The sequence below is a fragment of the Schistocerca serialis genome, chromosome 10 (genome assembly GCF_023864345.2).
Source record: "Schistocerca serialis cubense isolate TAMUIC-IGC-003099 chromosome 10, iqSchSeri2.2, whole genome shotgun sequence".
Taxonomy (NCBI): domain Eukaryota; kingdom Metazoa; phylum Arthropoda; class Insecta; order Orthoptera; family Acrididae; genus Schistocerca; species Schistocerca serialis.
In genome coordinates, this window is record NC_064647.1 from 238,187,450 (window position 1) to 238,213,931 (window position 26,482).

General features: G+C 45.1%; 1 protein-coding gene and 1 pseudogene across 3 annotated transcripts in view; one reads left to right on the forward strand and one right to left on the reverse strand.

Moving 5' to 3' along the window:
- The window catches only part of LOC126424764 (putative mediator of RNA polymerase II transcription subunit 12), a 454,189-nt gene that overhangs the window by 374,193 nt on the left and 53,514 nt on the right, over positions 1-26,482 (reverse strand). The window lies entirely within an intron of this gene.
- Positions 18,153-18,271, forward strand: LOC126425545 (5S ribosomal RNA; annotated as a pseudogene).

Here is a 26,482-nt window from a genome sequence, read left to right on the forward strand (position 1 = left end):
GCCAGTAAAGCAGATGCCAGACGGATTCGTTGGAAGAATCCTAAGGAAATGCAGTCCGAAAACAAAGGAAGTAGATTACAGTACACTTGTTCGCCCACTGCTTGAATACTGTTCACTGGTGTGGGATCCGTACCAGATAGGGTTGATAGAAGAGAGAGAGAGAGAAGATCCAACGGAGAGCAGCGCGCTTCGTTACAGGATCATTTAGTAATCGCGAAAGCATTACGGAGATTATAGGTAAACTCCAGTGGAAGACTCTGCAGGAGAGACGCTCAGTAGCTCGGTACGGGATTTTGTTGAAGTTTCAAGAACATACCTTCACCGAGGAGTCAAGCAGTATATTGCTCCCTCCTACGTATATCTCGCAAAGAGACCATGAGGATAAAATCAGAGAGATTAGAGCCCACACAGAAGCATACCGACAATCCTTCTTTCCACGAACAATACGAGACTGGAGAAGGGAGAACCGATAGAGGTACTCAAGGTACCCTCCGCCACACACCGTCAGGTGGCTTGCGGAATATGGATGTAGATGTAGATTAAGGCATAGTTTACTAACGTTGTACGTCTTTATACTTCATATCTACATATTTATTTCTTAGACGAACACATTTCTCCCAACGAGACAGCAGTTCCTTGATACCGCCACTATAGGACGTTCGACACTTTTTGACGGAGCCACGGCTTCACCTCTGAGTGCACCGCTTCATAACTATCAGAGCGAACTCCTCAAAGGTGCTGGAAATCTTTTGCTCAGAAAAATCACAGGACCCAGTTGTATCCATGGCAGAAACGTACCTTAGAATAGTACGTAAATGTTTATATCACAATCTTAAACTTCCTACTAGAAATATTAGGAAATATGACTTCATTTTTTAATAAATCAGTTTTACGTCATTTTAAAATGTGTATGTAATATCATAGCAGTCTGCAGCTGATCATTCCATTATTACATATATCACCAGTGGCAAATAAAGTTAATATAAGACAGACAGACTGAATTTAGTATAGGTGGATACTTGCAGTCGAGTCACAACTCACATATCGATATGATGCCGCAATGCCAAAGACCTTCACAACATCGTTGACTTTGAAACCACTGTGCTAGTACCACCTTAGCCCATAGAGAGCATACTGAGTCTATATCGTCTGTACAGTTATTTTAAAGCTTTTAATTGATATTTTATACAATACTGTAGTAGTTCCATGGTTGTAAAGAGATATTTTATACATAACTATTTTTATGTTATTATTGTACTCTGTTTTTTACGTTTTGACGATTATGTGAACCCGTTTTACACTGATTTGTTGACGTGAGGTAGAGGGAGAAGCTGTAAGCGGAGCATCTTCGTATTTAAGGGTATGCCCGTCACTTGCTGGCACCAGTTGACATCACAGCAGCTGAGAAGAGTGCTCCACCTGCCATCTTCGATGAATGCCATGGGTATAACAAGTATTACTGTATTTTATCCTTATAAGCATTTTCTAATGTTTTATTGTCAATCTAGTAAGGTTTCTATTACTCTCTAAATTAAATTACCGGTGACGTAAGTTCTTGTAAGATACATGGTGCGATGAAGACTGAATTTTAAAAACAAAAATTTTTTAAAAATTTTTTGATCGCTGTTCCAAAAATGTTTATTAAAATTTCCTCAAAGGTGTTCTTTAAGTTACGGAAACACGACCAAGTTGATACAGCACGGAGGATGATCTCTGGCAGTGAACACAAGGCGTCGGGTTGTTGCAGATGTCGCAGCAGTCGTGTGTGGTCTGACATTGTCGTGCTGAAAGAGGAAGTTCTCCATGTGTGGACGAACTCATGGAATACGAAACTCGATTACAGCCCGCTGTTTCCCACACACCGACACAGTAATGTTACACACCGCCATGTTACCAACCGGAGCCCTCTAGCGGCAGGGTGCTGCAAATGTGTACAGATGAAGATTGAAAGACGTAGAATGTAAATAACGTTTGTTTTGCTTTAAAACGAGTCACGTAAAAATTTCGGAGGCATTACTTTTCGTAGTACTTTAAAAGGTCTGTACGTGGAGGCGGAATTGTCTCATGACGTCACAGAAGAAGAATGGGCAGTCGACACGGAAGAAATTGAGAATCGCCGGCCGCTGTGACCGAGTGGTTCTAAGCGCTTCAGTCTGAAACCGCGCGACAGCTACGGTCGCAGGTTTGTATCCTGCCTCGGGCATGGATGTCTGTGATGTCCTTAGGTTAGTTAGGTTTAATTAGTTCTAAGTTCTAGGCGACTGATGACCTCAGACGTTTATTTTAAGTCCCAAGTGCTCAGAGCCATTTGAACCATTTTTGAAATTTAGGATCCAGAATTTGAGTCACAATTTACAAAGTATTCTGGTGTGTAGTTCCTGTATAGAGAGTACAGGCTGCATAGGTCTGAAGACGATCGAGTGCGATCACAACTAATCGTACCCTGTAAAGTGTGCAACTGAGACGGATAAACGAATGCTACGCAGCGTTTTTGAAATATCAACACAGCTACTGAATTCTCTCGCGATGAGTATGTGGCCTACAGTAAAACTGGTGCCGTGTCAGGCGGTGAAAGACGGCTTACTTCAATGAACTGGAAATTAAAAACTAAAATTAATGAGAAAGTGATGTAAAACTGAATTTCAGAAGGAATGCTAATATCAAAATACAAACGACGTAAACACGACTCACGCGTTAAGCCTTACGACTGTTCCAGTCTGGCCGACTGCTGCCTAGAAGGCAGTACGACGAGCGATCTATGATCGTGGAACACGTGGATGGCGTGTCGCTGGTCGCTCCAGCCGTTACAGCCAGTAGGCGGAGCCCGATGACGCCACCGCTTATCCAAGTGGCTCCTCATCTGCCCTGACCCCACTCCACACCTCCGTAACACAAAAGGAAATCTGAAGAGGTAAGAGGAATCAAACTGAGTCCTTCCGCACCACTAACACTTTCTTCCCCTTTTCATCTCTTCGTCGTCTTTCTTCTTCAGCAAGATTGGTTCCCTCCAGACGTTGCATGACGTCTCGCGTAGTTACATCTACATCTACATGACTGCTCTGCAATTCACATTTAAGTGCTTGGCAGAGGGTTCATCAAACCACAATCATACTATCTCTCTACCATTCCACTCCCGAACAGCGCGCGGGAAAAACGAACACCTAAACCTTTCTGTTCGAGCTCTGATTTCTCTTATTTTATTTTGATGATCATTCCTACCTATTGAGGTTGGGCTCAACAAAATATTTTCGCATTCGGAAGAGAAAGTTGGTGAGTGAAATTTCGTAAATATATCTCGCCGCAACGAAAAACGTCTTTGCTTTAATGACTTCCATCCCAACTCGCGTATCATATCTGCCACACTCTCTCCCCTATTACGTGATAATACAAAACGAGCTGCCCTTTTTTTTGCACCCTTTCGATATCCTTTGTCAATCCCGCCTGGTGAGGATCCCACACCGCGCAGCAATATTCTAACAGAGGACGAACGAGTATAGTGTCAGCTGTCTCTTTAGTGGACTTGTTGCATCTTCTAAGTGTCCTGCCAATGAAACGCAACGTGTGCCTCGCCTTCCCCACAGTATTATCTATGTGGTCTTTCCGACTGAAATTGTTCGTAATTTTAACACCCAGGTACTTAATTGAATTGACAGCCTTGAGAATTGTACTATTTATCGAGTAATCGAATTCCAACGGATTTCTTTTGGAACTCGTGTGGACGACCTCACACTTTTCGTTATTTAGCGTCAACTGCCACCTGCCACACCATACAGCAATCTTTTCTAAATCGCTTTGCAACTGATACTGGTCTTCGGATGACCTTACTAGACGGTAAATTACAACATCATCTGCGAACAACGTAAGAGAACTGCTCAGATTGTCACGCAGGTCATTTATATAGATAAGGAACAGCAGAGGTCCCAGGACGCTTCCCTGGGGAACACCTGATATCACTTCAGTTTTACTCGATGATTTGCCGTCTATTACTACGAACTGCGATCTTCCTGACAGGAAATCACGAATCCAGTCGCACGACTGAGACGATACCCCATAGGCCCGCAGCTTGATTAGAAGTCGCTTGTGAGGAACGGTGTTAATCGACGACACCATTAACAAAATCTGAGTACTCGCGCTTCCTTTTCAACCCCCCCCCCCCCCCCCGCAATCTTGGAATTACGCAAAAGTCAAAATCGCGAAATAAAAAAGCCACAGCTAACGCAGTACATAATAAAATCGAAATTATGTGGCTAAAAGCTGGCACCAGGGATGCCTACATGAACAAGGACACACTAAATGAAGATTTACATGCAGCGCACTTTGATTATTATTATTATTATTATTATTTGAGGTCAGGGGCGCTCAAAATCATGGCCATCAGCGCACTGACGGAAAATCACCATGCCAATCTCATGGGTGGGGACGAAGGCTGTCCCCACATGCGAAGCAGTTTATAATGTAGTAAAGTCTGTCTCCCTTCCACCCCAATTTAGGGGCCTGGCAGTTCACAAAATTTCACCAGTCTTGTAACACTGGAATCAGTATCTGTGAGGATGGTGGGCAGATCTCCAGCGAGACTTGGGACTGCCCTAATACCAGTATATAGGACACACGTTGCCAAAATATGCTGAACTGAAAGCGGCACACCACAAACTTCACAGAACGGTGGATCCTCCCGCCGGTGGAGGAAGCCTTGGGTAAAAGGGCTGTGTCCGATCCGCAGTCTGGTGAGCAGAACTTCCGTCCAGCGGTGTGGCTGACATGAAGTCCGCCAAGTCTTTTGCGGTCGATTTGAGCGACCGTAGTTTGTTTTCTCTCAGCTGCAACCATTCAGTACCTCACATGCGCACGATGCGTCTGTCAGAAAATGAGATCATGGCGAGTAAAGGGGTGGGCCATTTACGGACAGCACCGTCCTTACACGTTTTCTCGGCCGCCTTGTCGGCCATGTCGTTTCCTCATATCCCGATGCGGCCAGGTACCCAGCAAAGGATCAACTCCTCGCCACGGTGTTGGAGCCGCTGCAAGCAGTCATGGATGGGCTGAATCAGCTGGTCTACTGGATACATTTAGCGACGTGCTTGCAGAGCACTAAGCGAGCCGGAACAGACAGGAAACCTTGTACGGTGATGTCTGCAGAGCCATAAGAATGCCATATAATTCCGCATCATAGCGCACTTTGCGGTGGGTAACTTGTCATCTCCTGCACAGTCTGACTATATGCACCACTGAACATTAAAATTGCTACACCACGAAGATGACGTGCTACAGACGCGAAATTTAACCGAGAGGGAGAAGATGCTGTGATATCCAACTGATTAGCTTTTCAGAGCATTCGCACAAGGTTGGCGCCGGTGGCGACACCTACAACGTGCTGACATGAGGAAAGTTTACAACCGATTTCTCATACACAAACAGCAGTTGACCAGCGTTGCCTGGTGAAACTTTGTTGTGCTTCCTCGTGTAAGGAGGAGAAATACGTACCATCACGTTCCGGACTTTGATAAAGGTCGCATTGTAGCTTACCACGACTGCGGTTTATCGTATCGCGACACTGCTGCTCGCGTTGGTCGAGATCCAATGACTGTTAGCAGAATATGGAATCGGTGGGTTCAGGAGGGTAATGCGGAACGCCGTGCTGGATCCCAACGGTCTCGTATCACTAGCAGTCGAGATGACAGGCATCTTATCCGCATGGCTGTAACGGATCGTGCAGCCACGTCTCGATCCCTGAGTCAACAGATGGGGACGTTTCCAGACAACAATCATCTGCACGAACAGTTGGACGACGTTTGCAGCAGCACGGAGTATCAGCTCGGAGAACATGGCTGCGGTTACCCTTGACGCTGCATCACAGACAGGGGCGCCTGCGATGGTGTACTCAACGACGAACCTGGGTGCACGAATACCAAAACGTCATTCTTTCGAATGAATCCGGGTTCTGTTTACAGCATCATGATGGTCGCATCCGTGTTTGGCGACATCGTGGTGAACGCACATTGGAAGCGTGTATTCGTCATCGCCATACTGGCGTTATCACCCGGCGTGATGGTATGGGGTGCCATTGGTTACACGTCTCGGTCACCTTTTGTCCGCTTTGACGGCACTTTGAACAGTGGACGTTACATTTCAGATGTGTTACGACCCGTGGCTCTACCCTTCATTCAAGCCCTACGAAACCCTACATTTCAGCAGGATAATGCACGACCGCATGTTGCAGGTCATGTACGGGACTTTCTGCATACAGAAAATGTTCCACTGCTGGCCTGGCAAGCACATTCTCCAGATCTCTCACCAACTGAAAACGTCTGTTCAATGGTGGCCGAGCAACTGGCTCGTCACAATACGCTAGTCACTACTCGTGATGAACTGTGGTATCGTGTTGAAGCTGCATAGGCAGCTGTACCTGTACACGCCATCAAAGCTCTGTTTGAGTCAATGCCCAGGCGTATCAAGGCCGTTATTACGGCCAGAGGTGGTTGTTCTGGGTACTGATTTCTCAGGATCTATACACCCAAATTGCGTGAAAATGTAAGCACATGTCAGTTCTAGTATATTTGTCCAGTGAATACCAGTTTATCATCTGCGTTTCTCCCTGGTGTAGCAATTTTGATGGCCAGTAGTGTATATAGGAAGCTACTGTAAGTGCAACAACATCAGCTGTCCTTACGTGTCTGGCACTGTATAAGCGCTGTATTCACTACCTTGAATCGTATCACGTAGCACGTATCAACCAATAAAGCAATTTTCACAAATAGCTAAAGTTCCAAAGTAAAAGAGTTTAGAGCTTTTTCTGAGAGTAAATAGTTTTCCTTTATTCGCGTAATTTTCTTGAAATCAGTATCTTGTACCGCACGCCTTCTAAAGTAACCTATGCACCTCCTCAGGTTTCAGGCTAGCTTATTACTAAATGTCATCGAAATCGGTGCAGCGTGTTAGCAATAATAAACACAAATACCATCCATGATACAGCAGTTTTTCACGCATATCGTTGTTTGTGACGTCATATTTCCTGAACTCTGTGTCGTACATTGATATAATTTTGCAGATACATTCAGTGGTACATGTGGACACTGTCTGAAAACTGTGTCGCGAATACAGTTAGAAGCAAAGAAGTAATAAATTAGAAATCGACAGCGAAAAATGAAGTAAGCGATAAACTTTTCTTCCTTTCATCTTTTTGTGGAGGACGGAGTCAGCGAGAAGAAAACTTCGTAAAAGTTTGAAATTAAGTGTAAAGCTTGTTTGAGGCCACTGAGTGCTGTCGTTCTCAAGTACTGAATCAACAAAACCTGGAAGTTCTCGCTTCCTTTTCACCCCCCTTCTGATAGACAGGTGGTTCTTATCCCCACAGCAATTCTTTCCAGGCGATAAGTGGTATCTGCACCAAGTTTGGTTGAAATCGGTCCAGTGATTTCCGAGGAGATGTGAAACATACCTATTTTTATAATATACAAGGATATCTTTTTTCCGTAATCCATTTTGATGAAATGGAGCCCATACGGAGCCAAAACTACGCTTAAGTTACCTGCGCAAATCCCAAGGAAATTAGTTTATTAGTTTTGGAGATCAGCGTGTTTAACGAGTAAGGGGCAGGCCTGACGGTTTTACAGATTTAGTATTTTATAGATGACATGTGGAAAGAAACTTAAAAATCTTGTTGTTGTTGTTGATGTGGTCTTCAGTCCTGAGACTGGTTTGATGCAGCTCTCCATGCTACCCTATGCTGTGCAAGCTTCTTCGTCTCCCAGTACCTACTGCAACCTACATCCTTCTGAATCTGTTTAGTGTATTCATCTCTTGGTCTCCCTCTACGATTTTTACCCTCCACGCTGCCCTCCAATAGAAAATTGGTGATCCCTCGATGCCTCAGAACATGTCCTACCAACCGGTCTCTTCTTCTAGTCGTGCCACAAACTCCTCTTCTCCCCAATCCTATTCAATACCTCCTCATTAGTTATGTGATCTACCCATTTAATCTTCAGCATTCTTCTGTAGCACCACATTTCGAAAGCTTCTATTCTCTTCTTGTCCCAACTATTTATCGCCCATGTTTCACTTGCATACATGGCTACACTCCATACAAATACTTTGAGAAACGACTTCCTGACACTTAAATCTATACTCGATGTTAACAAATTTCTCTTCTTCAGAAACGATTTCCTTGCCATTGCCAGTCTACATTTTATATCCTCTCTACTTCGTCTATCGTCAGTTATTTTGCTTCCGAAATAACAAAACTCATTTACTGTTTTAAGCGCCAAATTTCTTAATCTAATTCCGTCAGGATCACATGATTTATTTTGACTACATTCCATTATCCTCGTTTTGCTTTTGTTGATATTCATCATATATCCGTCTTTCAAGACACTATCCATTCCGTTCGACTATTCTTCCAAGTCCTTTGCTGTCTCTGACAGGATTATGATGTCATCGGCAAGCCACAGAGTTTTTATTTCTTCTCGTCGTATTTCAATTCCTACTCCAAATTTTGTAACAGTATTAATTGCCCTTTGATCGTCTATAACAATGGGCGCGACGTGTCAAGTGTAACGAAAGAAACAAGCGATTGGTCCGTTGAAAAATGTCGCGAACGAAGCGCTTATGGTAGTTTCGGTTATATTGAACGCCGCAACACTTAACTGCTGTTCGGATCCCAGCTTTTACGAATGTGTGTGTTGAGTAATTCTTACAGATGGTCGTTAAAGAGGGACTAGGACGAAAATAAACAGGACTACGGTAGCAAAAGTCACTGCAGAAATGAATGTCGCACTCGCAAACCGTCATCAGTTATTTTGCTCCCCAAATAGCAAAACTCCTTTACAACTTTAAGCCTCTCATTTCCTAATCTAATTCCCTCAGCATCACCCGAATTAATTCGACTACATTCCATTATCCTCGTTTTGCTTTTGTTGATGTTCACCTTATATCCTCCTTTCAAGACACTGTCCATTCATTCAGTTCAACTGCTCTTCCAAGTTCTTTGCCGTCTCTGACAGAATTACAATGTCATCGGCGAACCTCAAAGTTTTTATTTCTTCTCCATGGATTTCAGTACCTACTCCGAACTTTTCTTTTGTTTCCTTTACTGCTTGCTCAATACACAGATTGAATAGAATCGGGGAGAGGGTACCACCCTGTCTCACTCCCTTCCCAACCACTGCTTCCCTTTCATGCCCCTCAACTCTTATAACTGCCATCTGCTGTCTGTACAAATTGTAAATAGCCTTTGGCTCCCTGTATTTTACCCCTGCCACCTTCAGAATTTGAAAGAGAGTATTCCAATCAACATTGTCAAAAGCTTTCTCTAAGTCTACAAATGCTAGAAACGTAGATTTGCCTTTCCTTAATCTATTTTCTAAGATAATTCGTAGGGTCAGTATTGCCTCACGTGTTCCAACATTTCTACGGAATCCGAACTGATCTTCCCCGAGGTCGGCTTCTACCAGTTTTTCCATTCGTCTGTAAAGAATGCGTGTTAGTATTTTGCAGCTGTGACTTATTAAACTGATAGTTCGGTAATTTTCAAATCTGTCAACATCTGCTTTCTTTGGGATTGTCCCTAAAAACACGAGTTCTTTGATAAACCTGATAATCTCACGGATATTCTCATAACCGTTGAAGAGAAATCTCTCATTTCAAAAGAATTACTCTATAATCCCAAGTCAACATTAAGACAGAAGTCAGTCAATAACGTGAAAGACAGCTGAAGTCAGGAAGTAACCATAATAATCAAAGTAGCATTATACAGGGTGAGTCACGAGGCTTTCCCCCGGTTGGTGGAGGTTATTCCTTAGGTTATTTGGAACAAAAAATGTAAATACAGTAATGTGATCAGATCCATAATTAAGGAGCTGCAACAGAGTTCCGAAACGTGCCACAGTGTATGGAGCGCTACACACGTGTTCACAGGACACGCAATCAGTCTTAGGTAGACAAGTGGCAGCGAGTGGTACGTTTGCATAACAACCACGTTGTTGATACTGCAGTCACTGTCTACTGCTATTGTCTCCTGTGTACAGTAGACATTGCGATGCCGTACAAGTTTTCATCGCAGGAGTATGGAGAGTGGTGTACATTTTGGGCTTCTGTGGTGGCAATGCGAAGGCTGCTGTTGCCGAACAGCACCGTAGGTATCCTAATCGTGGGATTCCGACTGCCAAAACATTTAGTGGAACATACCGAATGTTGCTAGAAACTGGTACTCTTCCCAGTATTTGTATTCACTCCGAAAGACATCGTGACGTTCGAGAAGAGGAAAACATCCATAATTCAGCAGAGCGCAGTCCTCGTTCAAGTACAAGACTCCTAGCTACCCGACTGAACGTTTCGCAATCTCAGGTATGTAGAATTCTTCATGAGAATGGACTACAACCTTTTCATGTGCAGGAGCCACATGATTGTGTCAACCGTTTGCACTTTTGCAACTGTGTAAGTGGAAATCGCCACCTCTATCGCTTCATAATGTTCAGTGACGAGGCAACCTTTACAAGAGAGGGTATCAACAACATGCATGTCTGGGCAGACGAAAATCCCCATGCCACGGTAGTATCTCACTTTCAACGCAGATTCAGTGTCAATATCTGGTTTGGTGTTGTGTCTGACCAGTTACTGGGGCCGTCTATTCTCCCGGGAAATTTAAATGGTCAGATGTACAGTATCTTTTTACGAGAAGACTTACCGCAGCTTCTTGAAGATGTTCCTCTGGAAACAAGACGCCACATGTACTTCCAACATTACGGGGCACCTGCACACTTCCACCATGTCGTAACAGCTTATCTTGACCAGCAATTCCCACATCGATGGACAGGTCGCGGGGGCCCTATCAACTGGCCTGCCAGATCCCCGGATTTAACACCCCTAGACTACTGCATTACGGGGTGTGGATGAAAGACATCGTGTAAGAAGTTAAGGTGGAAACACGAGAAGAACTGATACAACGAATTTTCGATGCCGCAGCGTCAATAAGGAACAAGCACGTAAAATTATGAAATGCTACTCGCGCGGTTCGCTCCCGTGCGAATCTTTGTCTTCAAATACAAGGAGGAAATTTTGAACGTTTGTTTTAAGTTCACCCTGAATGCAAGAGACTGCTACAAAATTGTTTAAATTAATTATTATGTGCATTTTTGATAGTGAAATTCTACAAGGGAAGTTTTTACTGCCACTTTCCTTAGTTTTTCAATTACTGTAGCTCCTTAATTAAGAACCTGACCCCATTACTTTATTTCTATATTGTGTTCCGAATAACCTAAGGGATGCCCTCCAGAAACAGGGGGAAAACCTCGTGACTCACCCAGTATATATAATTTGAATAAGTAGTTAACGAGATATAAATGACGAAGAGTATGTAAACAAAACTAAAAAAAAAAACTCTCTGAAAACAGTATTAATGACGTAGCTAAAGATCCAAGGAAAACGCGAAACTCAAAATTCTGTTTTTCTGTTTTCTGATTAAAAAAAAAAAAGCGGCACACGCACACACACAAGTAAAACTTCAAGAGGAGAAATCTATGAGGGTTATATCTAACAAGGAACTGAATCCTTATGTTCCGATAAACGTTACACTAGCGCAAAGGTTAAAAACGCTCCTATATACTTCGCTAGCAGTATAGTTTTAAAAATATGTATGAGCTTGCAGATAAAGATACAGTCATACCAGCTCAATCCATCTTTGCCTCCCTAGATGTGGAGAATTTATACACAAAGATGCCAGTTCGCGAGTCACTGGAAATCATTAAGAACCTTATAAAAAATGGCTACAGGAGAAATAGTAGAATTAATGGAAGTTCTACAACTGACGTTCTCGTACAACTGTTTAACTTTAAACGTTAAGATGTATCACCAATTCGAAGAGTTCTGCTGGGAAAATTAATTCCCTAGCACAATGGTTGAGACTTTCCTTTACACTTTGGGACACAAATTTTCACGAACCATCAAAATTCTCTAATAGTGTCGCTATGTGATGACGCAATTTTGTTAATTAAAGCAAGTCACAGAAATGTTAATGAGACAGCGGTGAGAATGACTGCTATTCACGCAAGGATTAGGTTCACAGTTGAGCTCGAAAATAAAGGAGCCATCGAGTATCTCGATACACGATTACAACAGAGGCGGGCAGCCATCGTTGTAGCGTGTACACAGAACCTATTTGTGCCGACATTGTTACTGTTTAAGTCTCGGTCCCCTGACACATTCAAAATGGCATATTTTCGAGCTATGATTTAGGGAACAAGAGATGAACAAGAAAATCACTATTACAAAAGAAGTTGCGGTAAGCAACGGGTATTCAGTATCAATGAAATTGCTGCAGAAAATCAGAAGGCAACAACAACGTACAAATAACTGCAGTACGCTAATAGAGGAACAGGGACACAAGGAAAATGAGCAAATGGCCATAAGTGTACAAAGGAGGAATGTCAGCAGTGATTTCGAACCTAGCTACACTGAAGAGCTACAGAAACTGGTATACCTGGCTAATAAAGTGTTGGGCCCCCGCGAGCACGCAGAAGTGCCGCAACACAACGTGGCATGGACTCGACTAATGTCTGAAGTTAGTGCTGGAGGGAACTGACACCACGAATCATGCAGAGCTGTCCACAAAGCCGTAAGAGTACGAGGGGGTGGAGCTCTCTTCTGAAAAGCACGTTGCAAGGCATCCCAGATATCCTCAATGATGTTCGTGTCTGAGGAGTTTGGTGGCCAGCGGAAGTGTTTAAACTCAGAAGTGTGTTTCTGGAGCCAATCTGTAGCAAATCTGGCCGTGTGGGGCGTCACATTGTCCTGCTGGATTTGCCTAAGTCCGTTAGAATGCACAACGTACATTAATGTATGCAGGTGATCAGAAATGACCTTACGTACGTGTCAACTGTCAGTGTCGTACCTAGACGTATCAGGGTTCCCATATCTCTCCAATTGCACATGCCCCACACCAGAGCCTCCACCAGCTTGAACAGTCCCCTGCTGACATGCAGGGTCCATGGATTCATGAGGTTGCCTCCCTACCCGCACACGGCCATCTGCTCGATACAATTTGAAACGAGATTCGTCCGACGAGGCAACACGTTTCCAGTCGTCAACAGTCCAATGTAGGTGTTCACGGGCCTAGGCGAGGTGTAAAGCTTCGTGTGGTGCATTCATCAAGGGTACACGAGTAGTCCTTCGGCTCCGAAAGCCCATATTGTTAATGTTTCGTTGAATGGTTCGCACGCTGACACTTGTTGATGGCCCGGCGCTGAAATCTGAGGCAGTTTTCGGAGGGGTTGCACTTCTGTCACGTTGAACGATTCTCTTCAGTCGTCGTTGGTTCCGTTCTTGCAGGATCTTTTTCCGGCCCCAGTGATATCAGAGATTTGATGTTCTATCGGATTCGATATTCACGATACACTTGTGAAATGGTCGTACGGGAAAATCCCCACTTCATCGCTACCTCGGAGATGCTGTGTCCCATCCCTCGTGCGCCGACTGTAACACCACGTTCAAACCCACTTAAGTCTTGATAACCTTCCATTGTAGCAGCAGTAACCTACCGAACAACTGTGCCGTACAGTTGTTGTCTTCTATAGGCGTTGCGACCGACCGCAGCGCCGTATTCTGCCTGTTTACATGTTTCTGTAGTTGAATACGCATGCCTATACCAGTTTCTTAGGCGCTTCAGTGTAGTTTCGTAATACAAATTTAGGTACAGGTTTTAAGACTAGTTTTCGCTTCAGTTTGAAACAACGCGTGAATGAAAAACTACGATCCTGTTGAAATAATTCTTGAGTATTCAGCCGTTTGGCGTTGTGCAGAAGGCGCGATATTTTTGCAGGCTGACTTCCTACCACCTTCAGACGTTTCTGATAAACGAGCGGTCAGGAATGCCTGAAGATTGCAAGAAGTTAGCCTGCCGAAATATCACGTTGTGGACGAAACCATCTGGCTGAAGCTCGGACTGTATGATGGATGGGGAAGTAAATCGGCCGTGCCCTTTCAAAGGAACCGTCCCGGCACGGCATTTGCCTGTATTGATTTAGGGAAATCACTGAAAATCTAAATCAGGAAGGTCGAATGCGGATTTGAGCCGTCGTCCTGCCGAATGAGATTCCAGTGGGTGCCAAACAATACACAAACTAGCTTGGATAGAAATGTGAAACGTGTTCAAAAACTCACGGTCCGACAGGCAGCCAGGACGTTTGAAATAGGTACAAGCAGAACGCAGCACTCGCCTGGAACCACTGACAGCCATTTGGATGCGCTTCACAATGACACAGAGATACTCACTAACGATGTTGGAAGAAACAGATTTTTACGCAACGTTTACAACAGGCTTGCAGTACATTAAGTTGTAAGCACGACTTTCTTGACAGTACACTTTTAAGAAACTTGGAACGTCTCTTCCAGTCGTCCACTTCGACCCAACGCCCATATGAGCAACAAAATGGCTCAAATGGCTCTGAGCACTATGGGACTTAACATCTCAGGTCATCAGTCCCCTAGAACTTAGAAGTACTTAAACCTAACTAACCTAAGGACATCACACACATCCATGCCCGAGGCAGGATTCGAACCTGCGACCGTAGCGGTCACGCGGTTCCAGACTGAAGCGCCTAGAACCGCTCAGCCACACTGGCCGGCTATGAGCAACATCCCAAATCAGTGAGAAGAGAGCGGCTCGAACACCGTCCTAGCGTAGAGACGGTAAAAACTGCCCGCAAATGTCGCATCCTGTTCCCTGGAATTTTAGTAGCCTCACGTAATTCCACTTATGTAATTTCACTGTTTCATACCTTTTAGGTTTTATACTTCCAATATTGAACAAAGAATGTGTGAATTCCTAAGGGACCAAACTGCTGAGGTCATCGGTCCGTAGACTTAAACACTACTTAAACTGACTTATGCTAAGAACAACACACACACCCATGCCCGAGGGAGGACTCGAACCTCCGGCGGGAGGGGCCGCGCAATCCGTGACATGGCGCCTCAAGCCGTGCGGCCACTCCGCGCGGCTAATGTTGTACCCTGCTAATGTTTTACGACGTATAATTTTAGTTGTTCCCTATAGTTCCTTCTTTAATCTTACTATTTTTACCTTTTACAGATTTATACTTCCTTTGTTCTACACTCTTTACATATTGCTCAAAAGAATTAGGGGAATATGACTTCGGACGTCTGCCATACTCCAAAGATCAAGGATTGAGGACTGGGTATGTTACTAACTTATACCGTTATCTTTCACAAATTAAGTACACAACGAAACATAATTACATCCTCCATTATTTCCACAAAAAGACCTGAACAGTGTCGTATACGCCTTCCGTGAGCGTTTATCACTGCCTGGCATGCTCCATTCAAGTCTACGGAGGCCAATGTGGGGTATCCGTTCCCACTCTTCAACGAGAATTCTTGGAGAGTATGTGGTGGAACAGGACGGCGACGGACACGTCTGTCAAGCATGTCTCACACATTCACGATGGCCTTTAGGTTGGGACTCACCATCGACCATTCCACTACATCCATGTCCAGGCTTTGCGACATATCCCTGTTCACGTGGCCCTGGTATTAGAAGAAATTCAGGGTCACCACCATATGCAACAGTCACCACATGGTCCAATGGGATCTGTTCGATGCACTGCCTGGCGGTGAGGCGACCGTGGACAAGATCCGTATGGCTGTCAACACTGAAGCCTCCCCACAGCATCACAGAAACCTGAAAATCTGTCGATTTCCTGGACAACATTTGGCAGGTATCACTCACCATAGGTCTCCGCAGAGAAACACTGGCACCACCTTGCGTCGGGGGATTTCTGGCCTCGTCTGAGAGTAACACGTTTCGCTTGTGACAGAGTTGCCAGTCGACATAGGAACGGCAGAACTGAAAGCGAGCTGCAAGATGATGATGTGTCGAGCGGGGTACTCGAACAAGACGTGTGAGTCGTAAGGTCCTTTCTCGTCCATTACAGTATGATCGAGTCACCTCGATGATGAAGAATGTGGACACGACCAGCGACCTAGTGTAACAAAAACGTGATTCAGCTGAAGAGCTGACACGTTTCCATTGATCGACAGCCGAATCCCTATGGTCTCGTGCCCAGTGTAATCGTGATTGACGATGTACGTTAGCCAACATGTGAACACGTAGGGATGCTCTGCTGCGGAGCTCCACGTTCGACAGCGTACGATGAACGGTGTGCTCCGAAACACTTGTGCGTGCAGCAGTATTGTGCTCTTTTGTCAGAAGTGCTACAGATCACCACCATCTATCCTACTTTACAGAGCAGAGAAGCCTCCGAATACCATGTTTCGTGAAGAGTCGCAGATGGCGAACCATTTAGCAAGTAGTGGTAGTTTCACTGTCCTACCTCTTTCCGCAGATACTCACGACAGTAGCACGTGAACATTCGGTCAGCTTCGCCGTTTTCGAGATACTCGTTCACGGACTCTACGTAACAATAATGTGCCCTTTGTCAAAGTCGCTTATCTCAGTGGAGTTCCCCATTTGCAGCCCATATCTTCTCTAGGGTGGTGGTCCGTCCGTGTCTGCTCCACCTACTTATTTTTCTTTATCGTGTCACGCGCTGGCAACGCCACCAGGCGGCATCCAACGCCACGGTGTTAAGTCGTCATAACGTTTCGGCTAATCGGTGTACATTAAATTCAACAGCAAGTCAGAACTGAACTGAACAAAACAACAACTGAAACCAAGCAAGACCAATAATTGGTCTCCGCTACAATAGCGATGGCAGATAGCTGATACTGCTACCGATGTTTAGATAATTTAAATCATCGTTACCTTAGCTGATTATAGTGCGTATCCCTTTTTCGTCATATGATTGAAAATGAGAGTATCTTTCATTATCACTAAACGGCAACTAGGTCGTGTGTAATTTCATGTACGTGATAAGGTTGATCCAGACCTCATGGAACCCCCCCCCCTCCCCCTCTGGCTACACCCTTCCTGTATTCCAAAGTGAGTGACACAGCAGATGACATCCTTGACTACGGATAAATTGGTGGTCAGGTATTTCATTTGCTTCCAAATACAGCGGACGTATAGCCATTCTATGAAATTTACACTCGTCATTTGCGAGCCAGTTACAGGTGACAACTGCTGCTGGAGAGCGCTGCAGTCGCAAATCGCGATGAGCAACACGTCACGCCTGCGTCCGTGGCGCGATGCACGTTTCTAGGCGCCCTCCACCTCGATGACGGCGTCTGTGGAGACGACCATCGACCTACTGTAGCAAAAAAGTGACTCACCCAAAGAGCCAACACATTTCCATAGTGACTCACACAAAGAGCCGACACATTTCCATAGTGACTCAACCAAAGAGCCGACACATTTCCATAGTGACTCACCCAAAGAGCCGACACATTTCCATAGTGACTCACCCAAAGAGCTGACACATTTCCATAGTGACTCACCCAAAGAGCCGACACATTTTCATAGTGACTCACCCAAAGAGCCGACACATTTCCATTGATCGACGGTCGAATCCCGATGGTGATGCAGCGGCTAACTTCCAACCGTCCACCGAGGACACTGACAGAAATCACGTCTTGTGAACTTCACGATGAGAAACACATCCTGTGTGAGGACGGGTTTAACTCTGGTCAGCGTGCTAGGATTAAATAATTGTGTGTAAAATGCAGAGGCAAGACACCTGCGTAGGACACGAGACTGTAGAGTTGCATCGAATCAGTTTTCAGGCAGAAGTCCACAAGTCTTAAAAATACCATATCGTTTACCAGGATGTGGAAAAACACCGATTTACTATATCCAGTACCCAGTAAAAGAACGGGATGTTTCAGGTAGTATGTGCGCAGCCAGCACTCTGTCACCACTAGGGTCCTGATTCTGATGACAAGTTATATTTTTTTCCAAAATTCAGTGTGAATTTTACCACAATTTATGCATGGAACCAGGATCTTTAACGCAGAAAAATGTATTCTTATTGTGCATATAAGTTCATATTAACACATTTTTGTAACAGGTCATGTTTTGGCCAGCTTTTGTCATAATAGATAATATTTCGGCGAATGTTTGGCAAACATGCATATACATGTAGTTATCTTTAAGCACTCAACATAAAAAGCAAGAAAATGTCGTTAATATGACAATGTTTCAGGTGGCACTGTCACAAACATAGCCATTACAACCAAGCTTTATTTAGCAGGTCAACAGCCATGCCACAGTGATAACTCCAGTTCTCGTCAGATCACCGAACTTAAACACTGTCAGGCTGGGCCAGCACTCGGATGGGTCACCGTCCGGGTGTGCCGAGCGCTGTTGGCAAGCGCGGTGCACCCAGACCTTGTGGAGAAGCGGCACACGGAAGAGCAGTGTGCAGACAACATCCAGCGACGCCTATCAGCTGAGGATGACACGGCGGTTGGTCGGTACCGTTGGGCCTCCCGCGATCTGTTCGGACGGAGTCTATTTATCACGACTATAGTAGACAGACGTTTCCCTTGTAACAAGTTGTAGGCACATGTTGCAGGTCTTTTTGTCTACTGTTCCAAATTACCTGCGACATCTACAACATTTTTATAGAGGTCTGAAGTGTAAGACTTTTTGTACAGAGATATAGTGTTTTTACTGATTTGTCGATTTTGACCTAATATGGACAGTTCAGCCACTTCAGCTCTTGTGGTAACGGCAGGCGCATACTATGAACTACTAAAAAGGGCGAAAACGACGAGAGGGTACATTGCAAGTTTTCTAGCTGGAAGATATTCGGAAGGAGCCTGTAACTCGTCAATGCGAGATTTACATCTCTCATGTGGATACGAGAATTTTGTTACAATTACAGCAAGTGTTTATCAATCCATGTTGCACTGGACATTACATAACGCAGGAATATCGAGAAGCAATATCGCCCAGGGAAATGTTAGCGACTACTCGTCATTTCTTAACGACAGGTGTTTGCTACAATTCTTTAATGTATCTATACAGACTCTCCAATACCTCCATTTCAAAATTCATTACGGATGTATACAAGGCTGTTGTTGCATCTTTGAGGTACTGCGCATGAAAGCAAGAACTGTTGACAATAAGCTTTGTTCATAAAATGGTTTATTCACAATTATTTACATTTTATAACATTGTGACCTGTCTTTAACACATTCAATTTAATACGGCACCTAAAATTCGATAAGCTTGAACATTAATTTTGAGGAAATGAATTTATCAGTGATTATCACCATCTTGATTTATTTGCATTCGCACAGGAGAATATTGGGGCTTGCTGTTCCTTATTTGGGGAGGGGGAGGGGGGGTGCTGGGGGAAGGGTATGAACTCTGTTGAGTAGTTTGCTGATAGTTACCAGCGGGCGAGTTGATGGAGTCAGTCTGATTATATGCATGAGCAGCATGATGTTGAACTGTTCGTTGTGAACCAGCATAATTTACAAATTAAAGAAGGAATAGCGGAGAAAATGTACCTCCTGTTCCTCCACATTCAGCTTGGTAAGGTATGGTTGAAATGCCATGACAAAGCGGAGCCCTAGTTCTCCTATCTTGAATCTTTTTGAATGGCTCGCCTACATACTCTCCAAAATAGATATATCCTCATCCCAACTTTTATTCACTGTTGATGAGAACACATCGTAGGAATTGTTTTTTTTTTTTTCTTTTCGTGGCAGAACATTTTGAGTCCGGTGAGGAACGTTTGTTCTGACGTTTCTTGTGAACAGTTGCTGATTTTTGTGTAGAGTTTGTGGATGGATCTGGTACACTAGCAGGTTCTGATACTATGCTATCTATGGATTTTTCAGCATCCCTGTTATCACTTGTATCTTCTGTGGGTGGATCCTCTGCGCCAATTCTCGTCAAGGGCAGTTTGGGGCGAGTCATGCAGAGTATAAAAACCGAGATCAAAGCTGAAGGAATTGTAGTACTTCACAACTATTATTATAAAGAAATATAAGCCACTAGGAGTGTATGTGGCTTATATTTTTAGCAATAACAGCGTTTTATTGTGTGGTGAAAAATATAAGTGAAAAAGGTTATGTATTTTTATACTTGTATGATTAATAACATCACACATTTTTTTAGGTACCAAACAATGAAACAGAATGGGATGATGTTGCCAAAGGATTTTATTGTAATTAGGACTGTCTGAATTGCATCGGCGCACTTGGTGGTAAGAACGTTGTTCTCTGCAAGCTCCAGTAAACAGCGGTAGTTTATACCACGACTGTAAAGGACGTTTCAGTATTGCGCTCATGGGATTGTGTAATGCAGAGTACAATTTTTTAATGCGGACGTTAGTGTGTGAGGACGTAAGTGTGATGCAGCTGCATTTTTGGGAAGACGCTTATATGCTGCTATTGAGCAAAACACGCAGCGAATAACATCCAAACGATCTTTACCAGGAAGAGGTGTGGACATGTCCTTTGTAGTAGTTGCTGACGATGCACAGTGCATTTGTTACGCCAGAGTGTCTTGCGAAACCACTTGTGGGAAGTCATAATAAACGCTCAATTGAAAGAGCTTTTAATTATTGACATTCAAGAGCTAGGAGAGTAACTGAAAACGTTTTCGGAATAATAAGCAGCGTATTTAGAGTTCTCCGGAAACCAATGTTACTGCAACTCTAAACAGCAAGATGGTTTACGTTAAGCTGTGGTTACACTGATCGTCCAGAACGTTATGAGCACCTTCCCAATAGCCGCTACGTCCAGCTTCGGCACGGGTAACAGCGGCGACGTGTTATGGCTTGGAACGAGTGAGGCCTTGGTAGGTCGCTGGAGGGAGTTGGCACCACATCTGCACACACTAGTCACCCGATTCCCGTAAATTCCGTGGAGGGGGGCGATGACCTATGACGCCACGCTCAATCACATCCCAGATGCGTCCGATCGGCTTCAGATGTGGCGAGCTTGGGAGTCACATTTGACGAGCTAGGGAGCCAGCGCATCAACTGGGACTCGCCACCACGCTCCTCGAACCACTCCACACACCCCTCGCCTTGTGACATGGCGCATTGTCTTGTTGAAAAATGCCACTACCGTCGGAAAACATGATCGTGATGAAGGGATCTGGACCCGGCATATGACACTCCTTGGCCACCATGGTGCCTTGCGCGAACTTCACTACACCCACGGTTGCCAACGTGAATGTTCCCAAGAACGTAAGAGACCGACGGCTTGTCTCCGTCCCGCAATACGTGTGTCAAGGAGCTGTTTCCCTGGACGGATTGGTGCCCTCCCATCGGCATGACGAAGAAAGTATCGGAATTCATCAGACTGTGCAACGCTCTGCCACTGCGCCTACGGCCAGTGTCGATGGTCACGTGGTGATTTCAGTCATACACTGCTGGCCATTAAAATTGCTACACCAAGAAGAAATGCAGATGATAAACGGGTATTCATTGGATAAATATATTATACCAGAACTGACATGTGATTACATTTTCACGCACTTTCGCTGCATAGATTCTGAGAAATCAGTACCCAGAACAACCACATCTGGTCGTAATAACGGCCTTGATACGCCTGGGCATTGAGTCAAACAGAGCTTGGATGGCGTGTATAGGTACAGCTGCCCATGCAGCTTCAAACACGATAGCACAGTTCATCAAGAGTACTGACTGGCGTATTGTGACGAGCCAGTTGCTCGGCCACCATCGACCAGACGTTTTCAATTGGTGAGAGATCTGGAGAATGTGCTGGCCAGGACAGCAGTCGAACATTTTCTGTATCCAGAAAGGCCCGTACAGGACCGGCAACATGCGGTCGTGCATTATCCCCCTGAAATGTAGGGTTTCGCTGGGATCGAATCAAGGGTAGCGCCACGGGTCGTAACACATCTGAAATGTAAAGTCCACTGTTCAAAGTGCCGTCAGTCCGAACAAGAGGTGACCGAGACGTGTAACCAATGGCACCCCATACCATCACGGCGGGTGATACGCCAGTATGGCGATGACGAATACACGATTCCAATGTGCGTTCACCGCGATGTCGCCAAACACGGATGCGACCATCACGATGCTGTAAACAGAACCTGGATTCATCCGAAAAAATGACGTTTTGCCATTCGTGCACCCAGGTTCGTCGTTGAGTACACCATCCCAGGCGCTCCTGTCTGTGATGCAGCGTCATGGGTAATCGCAGCCACGGTCTCCGAGCTGATAGTCCATGTTGCTGCAAACGTCATCGAACTGTTCGTGCAGATGGTTGTTGTCTTGCAAACGTCCCCATCTGTTGACTCAGGGATCGAGACGTGGCAGCGCGATCCGTTACAGCCATGTGGATAAGATGCCTGTCATCTAACTGCAAGTGATACGAGGCCGTTGGGATGCAGCACGGCGTTCCGTATTACCCTCCTGAACCCACCGATTCCATGTTCTGCTAACAGTCACTAGATCTCGACCAACGCGAGCAGGAATGTTGCGATACGATAAACGGCAATCGCGATAGACTACAATCCGACCTTTACCAAAGTCGGAAACGTGATGGTACGCATTTCTCCTCCTTACACGAGGCATCACAACAACGATTCACCAGGCAACGCCGGTCAACTGCTGGTTGTGTATGAGAAATCGGTTGGAAACTTTCCTCATGTCAGCACGTTGTAGGTGTCGCCACCGGCGCCAACCTTGTGTGAATTCTCTGAAAAACTAATCATTTGCATATTACAGCATCTTCTTCGTGTCGGTTAAATTTCGCCTCTGTAGCACGTCATCTACGTGGTGCAGCAATTGTAATGGCCAGTAGTGTAGTTACCATCAAGGACAGGTGTATTTTCAATCATCGCCATACGCGATTATTACAACCAGATAAACCTGCGGTGGCGGAGCATTGCCTTACAGAGGGTCACAGGATTTTATTCAAAGAGACGGAAATAGTTGCAAATGCTTCTCGGTACTGGGATTGTGTTTTAAAAGAATCTGTCGAAATCAGACTAGCGGATAATGTCATTAATCGTGATAATGGATACCCGCTAAGTAGAACGTGGAATCCTCTTTTATCAGACATGATGAAACAACGGCATCTGAATCGGCCGGCTATGAATAATCATTTGTAACTCTATATCGTTTTCAACAGTAGTCACCACCGGAGGCGCTGCAACTTTTTCTGCGCCAAAGGGCAGCAGGAATGATTGAGCGCGTGCGCACTGTATCTAGCGCATGCGGTCTTGTACTTCCGATACATATAAAGGTGCAGTCATTTGCGAGTGGAATCAGTTATCGGCTAGAGCAGCGTGGCTTTTCTCACCTGATGATGGCGGCCGGGTGGACCGCTCTAATACTGTGCTCAGATGACAAGGCTGGAAACTCGGCAAGAATTTGATATGACGACCACCGTGTTCCTCCGAGGCTCGCTCTGGTCAGGAGATCCCCCTCTACCACTCAGTGTCGCCAACCCTCAGAAAACGAAAAACCACAACCCGTTATGGTCACAGTACACTTATTTTTTGACATGCCTCGTACAAGAGTTTCTGGGTTCACCGTTCAGCACACATTGTTGAACATAGGACACCACAGCAGACAACGCCTGGAAGGTTCCATGTTGATCCAGCGACATCAATCGTTACCATTGCAGTGGCGCACAGGATCGTCGAAATTGGACCGTGGATTGGTAGGAACGTGTCGCGCGGTCGGATGAATCACGTTTCTTGTTACGACAGGACACGGTCGTGTCCAGATTTGCCGCCATGCAGGCGGGCGGCTGCTCGAAACATGAGCGCCACAGACGCAGGCCAATGGGGCAGTATTGTGCTCTTCACCTAGGCTTCCATGGCATCTGCGGTAGTAATCGACGGCACCGTGACAGTCCCGGATCGCCTGCAACTCTTCATACTTGATGTCTTCAGTGAAAGCGATAGCATCATCCAGCAACGCCAGGATAGTGCTACAGTGCTTTGAACTTACGCTGATGTCTTGGCCACTGAATTCGTCTGACGCGAACCCAGTGGAACACGTCTGGGACGCTGTCGGCAGTCGACTCCGCGGCCACCAACTGCCAGCCCGTAATTTACGGCCACTGGGTCAGCTGTGCGTGGTCGTGTGGCGCCACATAGTTCCCGAAGCCTAGCAACCACTTGTCGAACCCGCTACTTTATTGCTTTCCAAAGGTAGACCAGCACGCTACCAAGCAGGTGGTCAGGTGGTCATAATCGTTTCCTTTAATCGACAGAATAGGGTTGTCATATGCAGAGAAAGAAGTAGCACACTAAAAAAAAAACACTGAAATTATACCTATCAATGTTTAGACAGCTTTAGTTGTCAAATTTCAAACCTCGACACGCGGCGTGACAAATACAGGTTGTACGTAAAGTCCGGGAACACTACCAATTATTTATTGCACAAGAACTAAACATTGTACAGACGTCATACATATTGCATTTTGAAGAGAAACTCTGAAAGTTTTATTTTATTTTTTACAAGCATTCGATATGCGAACCACGAGTGACCCGGCAGACATCAATAGAGTAATCGAATTCTTGCCACGTCCCAGTATGGCATCAAAAATGGTTCAAATGGCTCTGAGCACTTAACTGCTGTGGTCATAAGTCCCCTAGAACTTAGAACTACTTAAACCTAACTAACCTAAGGACATCAGACACATCCATGCCCGAGGCAGGATTCGAACCTGCGACCGTAGCGGTCGCGCGGTTCCAGAAGCGCCTAGAACCGCTCGCTCACTCCGGCCGACATGGCATCGTCGACTGTGGCAGTCGCTTCCCATATTCTCTTCCAGAGCTCTGCTACATCACGTGGTAGAGGCGGTACATAAATCTGATCTTTAGTGTGTCCCCACAGAAAAAAAATCACACGGAGTGAGATCTGGTCATCACGGAGGTCATTTCACGAAACAGCGAGTTCAGGTGCGGAGCGAGCTATGTTTGCGACTAGCGCTGACTATCGGCAAATTACCAAACTACGCTGAGGCGGTATACACGAAAAAACTTTCATGGTTTCTCTTCAAAATGACATATGTATGATATCTGAACAATGTTCGGTTCTTGTGCAATAAATAACTGAAAGTGTTCCCGGCATTTATGTACACCCTGTATGAGGTAAGTATGACATGATTTCGGTAGGAATCAATTCTAGGGGTGAACCGTCATCGTCACAATCTCTAGTAAGTTTACTGACCCCGAAAACTGTGGATTTGAAACTAATGTCGGTCGTTATCGAATATTTTTATTAGTTCCCGCCCCTACCTCTATGGCTGGTGTGTTACATTTCGCCCACAATATTTTTATACAATTAATGAGTAATGTAAATACAAAATTTTGACCTAAATTACTCCAGACGCTCTTGAGTTAAGCCTGCACGCCACCCCCCTTCCACTGCCAATCCTTTGAATGATGGGCGGTTCCTTATTATACCACAAAAACGGTACATGTAGTAACTCACCAAAATCTCATCGCTATCGGATGAGTGGTATAGGGATGCAAGGAAGGCGAACAAACAAACATATTTTCATTTTTATGCAGGGTGTCACAGGAGAAATGGTCATTTGTGCAGTATTCCGAGTGGTTTCCGAGGTAGAACACGTTTAGTGTGCCAAGACACAAAATTACTAAAGACATTAGCTGCCAGTGGGCATCCGTATAAATCAATGGAGAAAGTTGAAAATGTGTGCCAGGCCACGATTGGAACCCGGGTCTCCTGCTTATTGGGCAGATGCATACATATGTTTTTAAGCTGGTGGTGCGTATGTATGAGTCCTACCCACCTAATCTATTTGACGTTTTACTCTAGCCCAACCTACGCCGTTGCTTTCAATCTCTTTCTTTGGGATATCGTTCTGCCACAGGAATAAGAGTGGACCTAAAATTGAACCCTGTGGGGCTTCTTTCATGATTTCTCTTCAGTCACTGAAATTTGTGTGTAGAACCATCAGTTGCATAAATAAGAACGTACGTTAGATTTCTATCTCAGAAACCATTCGAAACACTGTATATGTCCAGATGAAGTTTTTTCCTTCAAATAGGCGCTCCTTTCACACTATTCCTTCTGGGATACTATCTATTAGATTTAGCTTTATGACCGGATGCTCTTCCTCACGGAAGGAAGGAAGATTGGGTTTAGTTCCCGCCGACACCGAGGTCATTAGAGACGGAGCACAAGTTCGGATTGGGTCAAGGATGACGAACAAAATCGTCAGTGCTGTATCAAAGGAACCATCCCGACATTTGCCTGGAGCGATTTAGGGAACTCACGTTAAACCTAAATCTGGACGGCCGGACGCAGGTTTGAAAACGTGCTCCCGAAAGCGAGTCCCTTACGCTAATCACTGCGACACCTAGCTCGGTGTCTTCCTGACGCCACGGTGGACCTGGTAACCGAAGTGCACGTTCCTTTTAGCGCAAGCAAGTTCGCAAAGATGTGTTCATCAGAAACAACACTTTTCCATCCCATCATTTTCATTGAAAGGTATTGCACTGGGTCCAGTCGCCTTCAGCGCAGCCTGGTACAAGGCGAGCTGTATACTCGTAATTTGGCGCACAGGGTGGGCGTAGACAGCAGTCTGCGGCTGTTTGCTGATGATG